Source organism: Pinus tabuliformis, chromosome 8, assembly GCF_031772625.1.
Source record: "Pinus tabuliformis cultivar Carrire ecotype Pingquan chromosome 8, CPIR1, whole genome shotgun sequence".
Lineage (NCBI taxonomy): Eukaryota > Viridiplantae > Streptophyta > Pinopsida > Pinales > Pinaceae > Pinus > Pinus tabuliformis.
The window spans coordinates 1,227,462,756-1,227,472,247 of record NC_142294.1 but is presented as its reverse complement, the minus strand read 5'-3'; the positions used below and the strand labels follow the sequence as shown (position 1 = coordinate 1,227,472,247).

The window sequence follows — 9,492 nt, the reverse complement described above, 5'->3', positions numbered from 1 at the left end:
TTGCAGGAAAGAAAAGGAAAGCAACTGCAGTGAAATACTGTGTTAGCCTGTTGAGTTTCTCTAAAGGCACTAGTTCTTTAGTTATACCTCTGGTGGTGAGCCCAGTTAGATTTCCTAGTCCATCTGCTGAAAAACTATGTGTTTGTGTTTGGCAATTGAGTTTCTTCAAGGAAATTGTTCTCTGGTTACACCTCTCAGTGAGGCAGGAGGCACGTGTAGTGCATGCAAATGCAAATTTTATAAATTACAGCTACCACATAGCATATTAATCATCCTACACAAAATGTTATGTGGGACCTACCATGAAGGCCATGTGTCTCATCATTCCATTTATCAAAACTCTACCATCCTTAACCTCAACCTTGTTCATTCCTCAGCCTCATGCCCTCCTTAACCTCGGTCTTGTTCATTCCTACCTTGGCCTTGTTCTTATACAGATGCTTAAGGCCCTCATGCATGTTGTAGTGTATTCCATTGAAGTTTTGTTGGGAAAGGAGTGTTTCAGTTCAAAGACTATGGGCAACATGGTTGGAATCTCTTTAGGGGTTGCCATTGCTGCATATGGGGAAGCCCAGTTCAATTCCAGGGGTGTCATGTTGCAATTGGGTGTTGTGGTTTTTGAGGCAACACGATTAGTCTTGATTCAAATACTTTTGACCGCTAAGGGGATTAGTCTGAATCCAATAACATCACTGTACTATGTTGCCCCTTGCTGTTTTGTATTCCTGTCAATCCATTGGGCAATAATTGAGTTCTCGGTTCTAGCAGCCTCTTCTTCATTTTATCTGGATGTGAGGCTTTTTAGTGCCAACTGTGCATGTGCATTTCTGCTGAACTTGGCACAGAGTGACTGGTATTAATCTGTTAGGGTATGGCTTGGCTTTCTTGGGGGTTTGCTTCTACAATCATTTGAAATTGTAGTCACTTAAGGTAAAGGAGGCTCGGAAGAAGGTCTTAGATGGAGATGAAGATCCGAGTAGGTTACTTGGACAAAACCCAGATACCGAAGGCAAGAACAAGAATGATGCCAATGTCTAGATTACGCAGGAAGGGCTGTTGATCTTGTTCTCACAGGTATCATGTCATGTACCAATGTGATATAGTTTGATTTGCCTTTTATCTTATGAAAGTGGTTCAGGGCTGCACCACAAAGAGTGAACTTCCTTTAGCTTAGGTGTATCTATTCCACCAAACTTGCCTGAGATTCCACCCACCCTCATCCCTTTGAAATTCATGCAGCACATGTAGTGCAGACCATAACAAAAATGAAACCCTGGTGGATAACAACTTCGGCAGTGGATCAATGTTCTGTTGACTGTCGAGTTTATTCTTTGTGGCAACCGGACCCTTTATCACAGGATGAATAAAGAAAAAGCTTCATTGTTTGTTGATCATTCTATCCATTGTTTCCTAATCCTATTTTAATTATCTTATTAGTCAAAAGGTAGAGATTTTAAACTTTGTAGCATGGCAATTGCAATCACATTCTTTTGGATTGATGATTTTAGATGCGGGAGCCTCTTAATCTTGTGGAGCATTGTATTCTTTGGATGAAGGTTAGTCAGGAGCTTTGTGTGTAGTTTTAGATATTCTGATAAATGTCTTTGGTTCTCATAAAAAAAATTAAAATAATGGCCTCATAAATTCCTTCAAATTGAACAGTTCAAAAGAATTGTGCAGGCACATGTTGCTTTGGTATGCTGAAAGTTTGGATTGTAACTTCGATAGCCTTATTTGCACCCAATCCAGAATTAACTACTCACAGGACCTGAATGTGCACTGTTGTTTAAAACTTTTCCAGAGCTCATTCTGGAATTCATCGATAACTTCACTTCAGTGAGTTAGCAAAAGGTGTAGCCTCTGAAGCATTTTTTAATCACTGTCTGCCAGGTTAATGATATTACTTATAATGCCATGAGCTGTCATTTGCAGCATTAACCATTGTTATCATTCTAGACCAAAAGACTGAAATTCATGCTGGTAGTTGGCACTAGTTTGATGTCATTCAATATGTTCTTGTTGGTGTTTGCTTGAGAATGACTCCATCATCATGCAGCGTGCTTGAGCTTCTAGTTTTTAATGACTTGCTTGAGTTAATTTGTTCCTAGCCTATTTTCAGGATCTGTAAGTGTCCTCTATCTATTCTGATTAGCTTGACTAAGCAGTGACAATGGCAAACTAAAGCTATATTTTATAACCTCCCTACAGTGAGTTAGCAAAAGCCGTAGCTTTTGAAGCATTCCTTAATCACTGTCTACTAGATAGATGATGTTACTTTTGATGCCATCAAATGTCATTTGTAACAGTAACCATTGTTATCATTTTAGGCTAAAAGACTGAAGCTTTATGCTAGTAGTTGGGAGTAGTTTGATTCATTCAATATTTTTCATGCTGGTAGTTAGGAGTTAATTTGTTTTCAACCTATTTTTAGGGCCCATAAGTGTACTCTAGAGTTTATCTATTCTGAGTAGCTTGACTAAGAAGTGAAAAGAGAAAAAAAACTGTGTCAATTTTAGGTCAATGGGAGACACTTGAAAGTCTGTTCAATGAAGCACTGGCAATTAAAAATGGTGTAATTGCTATAATTCTATCACTTTCCAGTCCTTTGTATCAATGGGATTGAAATTCACTGTTTTATTCTTAACAATTATGAACTGTGCAAAATTGCAAATGGATAACAGTATTCTTGAATCCAACGTGGAGTGCCTCATTTTGAGAATTTGCTGCTTGATATTGCTCAATTTTATATGCAGTATTCAGAGCAGATTTGATCACGCTCCAGTCTTAATGGCAGAAAGCCCTCTGCAAGCCAAGAAATGAAAATAATTAATGTCTGTTCTAACTTCTAAGCCTTAAGTTATTTTCATTAGGAACAAGAAATCTCACTGGAAGATGAAGTTCAGAGAACCGACAGATATCTGCAGCAACTTCATGTGAAACTAAGCTCTATAATAGGGTATGTGTTGTAATATAAACCAAGCTGGAGTTCATAGAGCTTACTGTCTCCCTGTTGCACTAAAAATTGTCACCTTGGCATCTGCAATCTGTGTGAGTCCATTACCACTCATACTTTCCTCCTTTGCAAGTCTTAAGCCTCAGTTCCTCATATCAAGCCTTGAAAACAAGAGAAAGCCCTCAAAAGTCTTTAAAACTTTGGTTCCACACTTTCTCTTTGCATTACCTGCGGTCCTGCACCTAATGGTGTCCCTTGTGCACCTGATCTCTCTGTCTCTATGTGATGGGTGAAGACCCCTGTAAAAGTTAAAAAGGCGCGAATACATTCTAAAAAACTCACTTTCAGTCATTTCTAGAAGCTTCTGGAAGGAATCTTGAGGTGGCAAGTTCGCTCTCTTAAGGTTCATGCATCCCATACCTTAAGGAGCCAACCCCTTGATGTGAGGAGCTTATCCCTTTGAAGGAGGATTCTATCCCTTCATAGATGGACCTGTAACCTCTTCCTCTGCACTATAAAATGAAGCATTGTGCTGGTTACTGAGGGGGTTGAAAGCTGAATATTTTTGAGATGAAATGTTGCTGGAACTTAGTCTTCTTAGTTGAGTTTTTATGAGGAGAGATTACATACCTCTAAGATCTCATTTGGAGGAGTGCAAGGCTTGTCAAAGTAAAGGAAATTCTTGTTTCGGACCCCAGGAAGAGCTTGTTCAACATCAAGGCTGAAAAGGTTGTAAAGTTCTTCTACTTAAAAGTTAATACAAATAAGTTTGTTTTTCTTAATAAGCTACAGTTTATTCATGGTTTATTTTATGGATTCCTTGATCACCATAATAGACATGATTTATGATATTTTCTATGCAGGTGCTATTTGATGTTTTTTTGTTTGTGATTGTAGGTTCTCAAAGGTAACTCTTTCGAACGATTGGAGGATGGCTACTATGAACAAGCGTTGGATCTAAGGTAGGGTATTAACACCTCTATAGTATTTATTTATAAATCACATATATCTAGAGAAAGATAGATTTGTTTGTCTGTTTGTTGCTAGACTATCTTTTGATACTAGGGAGATCAGTCTTGTTCACAAGATTGATTTATCCGGCCAACAAATTGGCGACTCTGCTAGGGAAGCTAAATTTGGTTTTTGGTTTTCCTTTGTCTTTGACTCGAGAAACTTGTTTTCGTTTCTGGTTTTTGATTGGTGTATGTTGGCTTGGGTAGTTTTTAGAATCTGGATTATTTTTTGTTTTTTTTCGAAGTTTTCACGGGACTGCGCTTTCTCTTTACAGACAATGAGGGAATCTCCGTTCTTTTCCTTTAGTAAACAGAGCAGTATCACACCTAGTTCTTCTAGAAGCCTGCGGACCCTGTAAATTTTTTTGAAAACCTAAAAATGTTTTCTTCCAGTTAAGTTTAGGTTTCATTTAAGGTCTTTAGTGTCTACCCAAATCTGCATTTGTCCTGTCAAAAATCTCTTGTGAGTGTGTTCCAATGGTATTTTCGTTTTAGATGATTTTCTGGAAGTTTTGCATGTTTGGAGTGGTTTTCACTTGGTCTCGGTAGTGACTCAAAGATCAGAAGCTTGAGAAACCTTAGATTACCCTGGTGTCTTTTCATCTTCTTGATGAGTCTGACTTAGTTGTGAAATCTATTCTTTTAGAGAAATAGATTTAGTTTTCTCCTTGCAAATCTTTGAATAAGCTTTGTTATAAGTTTTGAATTTCATTTTTACAAAAGAAAACATATCTGAATGTTTTTTGATTGATTTGTTATTCTGAAAAAATGAATCCTTAGTTTACTGAACAACTAAGTAAAACGTCCTCAAAAAGAAGTGAAGCTTTTATTCAATTAGGTTTTTAAAATTTTTTAGATCTCAAGATTAGTTTTTGTAGTTTTGAGTGTTTTCTAGAACTTGTAGATCTCTTTTGAAGTAAATTGCTTTTTGTAGTTTCAAGTTTTGAAAAAAGGAAAGGGATTTGTTGTGAGCATTAATTAGTAGTCTCATTTTGAGTTTTTATTGAAAAAGAAAAAGAAAAATTTATTTTCATTTACATGTTGAAAGAAACAATTGTTTCTCAAAGAATTGCATTCTCAAACTCTTTCTTTTAGCTAGAATTTCATCGAAGGAAAAACGAATTGCTTATCATTTTAGGAGCATTTTTTTAGTGTTTTTGGAGTCGAATCTTCACACCATCAAAGTTTCATTTCCATACCTATTGACTTAAAGAACAACCCATAAAATCAACGCTTAATTAAAATTGATCTAGTAATCTTTTTTGTTTCTAGGGCTCTTATCACCAATATAGCTTAGGATAGTATCTTGGAGTAGGGAGTAATTAACTCTCCAAGATAGTTAAAAGAAACAAGTAGCTACATCTTGTGGTAGGAAATAAATCCAATTGTAATTGATACATTCTGGGAAGCTTCTCTTAAAGGAGTCAATCACGAGATCATGTCCGAACCTTTGAGACAATCAAGTCTATTTCATTGGGAAAGATAGAAGATTTGCGCGTATTATAAATGGTAAACCTCGGATTAACCATTGTCGAGGAGCCTGGGGTCACTTGTTGGTAAACCTCAGATTGATCATGTCGAGGAGCCTTCAAGGGGATTGAGCTTTGTTACTCCGCCCTTGCGTGTAGATTGGATCGTAGACTGTTCCCCAGTTGTATTTGTTGATGTTGGTAACCTTAGTGTCCATAAACTTAATATTATTTCCTAAGGTGATGATGAAGGATGGGTCTCACTGTACCTGAAGCAGAGGTCAACTAGACTCACTTGGACTCTTTGGGGGTTCTCTTCACTCGAGATGGTTTTGTGAAGAAACTTGTGCCAGTCTGTTTCATTAAACAGGTTGTCGGGGTAATTGTTCCAACCGCCCTTTCTGTAATAAATTTCTACGACGTTAGATTTCATCACCAACTAGTGTTTTTAGTACGAGAAGTTATTGTTTGTGTGTGGTTTGAACTCTTAGATTTTATAGGCGTGTGATTCAGTTGTTTGTTTCTTTAGAGACTTTAGGTGATTTTATTGAAATTTTCTTTGTTTGCGTGTGATTAATTAAATATTTAATCGTGGCTGAATTACCGAGACAATCTCGTAAACTTCAGGGGAAACCTCCTAAGTACACACCAAGTTAGCTTGAAGGGCTATGAGCTCTTGTATCACCTAGTGACAATAGAGTTGGATCACCAGAAGCCGGAGAGTCATCTTTAATTGTTCATCTTGATTATCAAATAGAAACAACAGAGTACATTCAAGAGCCAATTTCATTTTCCAAAGTTATTGGTAGTATTTCTACTACAAGTGAATTAGCTGAAGAAACTGAAATTTCTAAGCCTGAAACTGAACCTGCTACTCCAACTTCAGGATTTGCTTCTCCAACTTCTAGTGGTCCTGGTTCACCCAGGGTAGGAAATATCATTACCCAAAATCTTCCTTCTGGCCTCATTTCTATTGAAGAACTTGTCAGTCCGAACGAAGACGTAATTATTCCCAAAAACCAACCAAATTTAAATCTTAGGGAGCGTGAATCAATATTCTACAGTTCTTTTAGGAGTGACGCTTGGTACATATCATTGGCAAATTTTTTAGAAAACCTGGGTCTTAGTTTTTCACCACCTCGAATTTCTTTTCATCCTACACCAATAGGTTATTATCCTCCATTGAATATGTCAAGACAGTCATCTATGTTTTCCCAAACACCGGAAACATTTTTATATGGCGGTCCTTTTGTTCCTTCGGGGTACCAGTCACTCACTGGTATTTTTTCAGGAGCATCTCCTCAACCAATTGAACATGAGTTATCAACTGGTAATAATGGAGCTCAAGCGTTGAGCGCAGAAGAAATCCTTATGATGTCTGGTAGTATTCCAAATCCTCAACCTCAAGGTAGTCAGTTACTGCCTGGGGGGCAACCCCAAGGTAGTCAGTTACCGCTTGGAGGGCAACCTCAAGGTAGTCAGTTACCTCCTGGAGGACAACCTCAAGGTAGTTAGCTACTGCTTGGGGGGCAACCTCAGGGTAGTTAGTTATCGCCTGAGGGGCAACCTTAAGGACAGTACATACCTTCAAGACAGTACAGACCTCAAAGTCAACCCTAGACTTAGTACATACCTCAAGTTCAACCCCAGTTTAAATATATACCTCAAGGTCAACCCCAGTTTCAGTACGTGCCTCAGGGTTATCAACCTCAAGGTCAGTACCCAACTCAAGGTTTCCAACCACCTTCTGGTCAATCATTTTTACAAGGAGCTGGAAATGTACCGCTTAATTATCAACCCTACGTTCAACCAGGTTATGGTCCTCCATATGCACAACTTTTTATGGGTCCATACCCCGGAATGAATATGGTGTGGGATCCATCTCAAACTCAACAGAATATGCAACCTAATGTGCATTTATCAAGTCAATCTGGAAAACCTTTGGTTTCTGGTTCAACCCAGTAACCTGTCTAATCTACTGTTCAAACCTCTGCACCTGGTTTAGTTCAGCAGCCTGGGCCTAGCTCACCTCGAACTCCGCCTCAAACTGCTGTTGAAACTACTGCAGCTTTTGTCCAACCTACCACACCTATTTTTGGAGTACCTGTAGCTCCGGTTTCTACTGTTCCTGTATCAGTGCAAACTCCTCAAGCCTCTTTACCATAGTCAGGACCTACAGTTCAGACTTCAGTCCAGATGCCTGCAGGACAAGCTGGTTCAAGTACGGTTGTCACAAGTCAACTGCAATTTACTTATCAACCGTACCAGGGACAGTATCAATTTGGTCCTACTGTACAAAGCCTAGTTTATCAGTACCAACCGTATCCTGGCTATACTTATCAATAGCCTCAACAACCCCAGTTTGGTTTAGTTAATCCTGGTTTCCCGAGAGGTTATAACATTCCTAATGCAAATCCAATTCCAAGTTATCCTGGATATCCTCCTCTTGGGGTTGGTCTTGCTACCTAAGGTTTTCACAACCCTAACTGTTAGTTACCATTCATTGCAACTTTGGATTTACCTTATTTGTCACACCTTACGAATGATCCGATTTACTATCTTTCGTATTGGCCACCAATGCCTAGTAAGTTTCCCAGTGATATCTCAAAATTCGAGGGTAAGTCAGGAGAGGATCCATTAAATCATGTTATGACTTATCACCTCTGGTGTGCATCTAATTCCATAATTGATGATTCAATTCGATTATGTTTTTTTCAATGAACTCTGATTGATATTGCTGCCAAATGGTACATTGAGTTACCACGAGGCTCTTTTTATAATTTCAGTCAGTTAGCCACTTCTTTCTTAACTCATTTTCAGTTGCCTTTCAGATATGACAATGGCACGAAACCGTTAACTTCACTGAAACAATCCACGTCCACATATATTTTTGATCATATTCATGAATGGCGACGTAGAAGGCATTTGGTGAAAGTTTTTGTTCCGAATCAAATTTTAGCGGAATGGTTCGTTAAATCATTGTTACCTAAAATCATTGAAGATGTAGCTAAGGCAGGAGTTGTCACTGAAGAACAAGTCATTGCTCAGGCTCAGTACCTTGATCTTGTCTATACACAGTCAAGTACTTTACATGAAAAAATCCCTGATCTTCCAAAACACGGTCAAATAACTGCAGCTCCTTCAGGGTCTCATGCTGCTAATGGTATGATTGGTTTAGTTAGTACTAAAAGTAAGAAGAAATCTTCAAATAATTATTCTCCTATTATAACTTTACCTGATTCCCCGACAGGAGATTCTTCCGTTGAAATTCCTGTCGATATTCATGTCGAAGAATCATCTAGGACCAAATCAAAAACCGGTAAAAAGAAGCGAAAGAAGAAAAACAAACAAAACTCAAAAGAGAAAACAGATAAAAATGAATCTATTAACGAAAAACGTAAACCTCGCTATCCTTGTTTCATTTGCGATGAGGATCATTTTACCAAAGACTGCCTACATCGAGCAGACGTTTCGAAAATCGTTAAAGGTTCTCAAACGCCTGCTGTCTTAAAGGATCCTTTTCGTAATAAAGATAGTAAAATGATGGGTTCTTCCTCAAATGCCTCAAAAGAACCCATTATGATGATGTCTCATGTCAGAATTGCGACGCGATCGCAAGATTATGGTAGTAAAAATCCTGTTGGTGGTAAAGAAGCAGAATCTTCTAATTCAAACACATCAACTACAACTCCCCCTAGTTCTAATCCGCTACAGATTGAGAAACCTAACCCTGACTTAGTAATCAAACCGCCTGCTAAAGGTATACTTCGTAAATTAGCTTTCAATCCACATGCGAGAGCTGCTCAAAATTATGACATTGTTGAAGATTTAGCTATTTCCCCTTCAGCAATGTCAACTTTGGAAGTGATGCAATCGTGCCCAACACAACATAAATTACTATTGTTTGCTATAGGAGCTGTTGATACTCAGGATTCGAACCTAATAATCTTTGATTTAGAGAATAGTACACCCCACCTACCTCATTAAATGGCTTTCCAAATTCCAGTGTTAGTCAAAAACAGACCTTGCTTCTGGACTGTGATTGATGAAGGAGCTT

The 9,492-nt window shown here is 38.3% G+C and overlaps 1 pseudogene; it reads left to right on the top strand.

Moving 5' to 3' along the window:
* Window positions 1-302: 302 nt before the first annotated feature.
* On the top strand, window positions 303-1,462 carry LOC149239818 (putative sugar phosphate/phosphate translocator At5g25400 pseudogene; annotated as a pseudogene).
* Window positions 1,463-9,492: the final 8,030 nt, after the last annotated feature.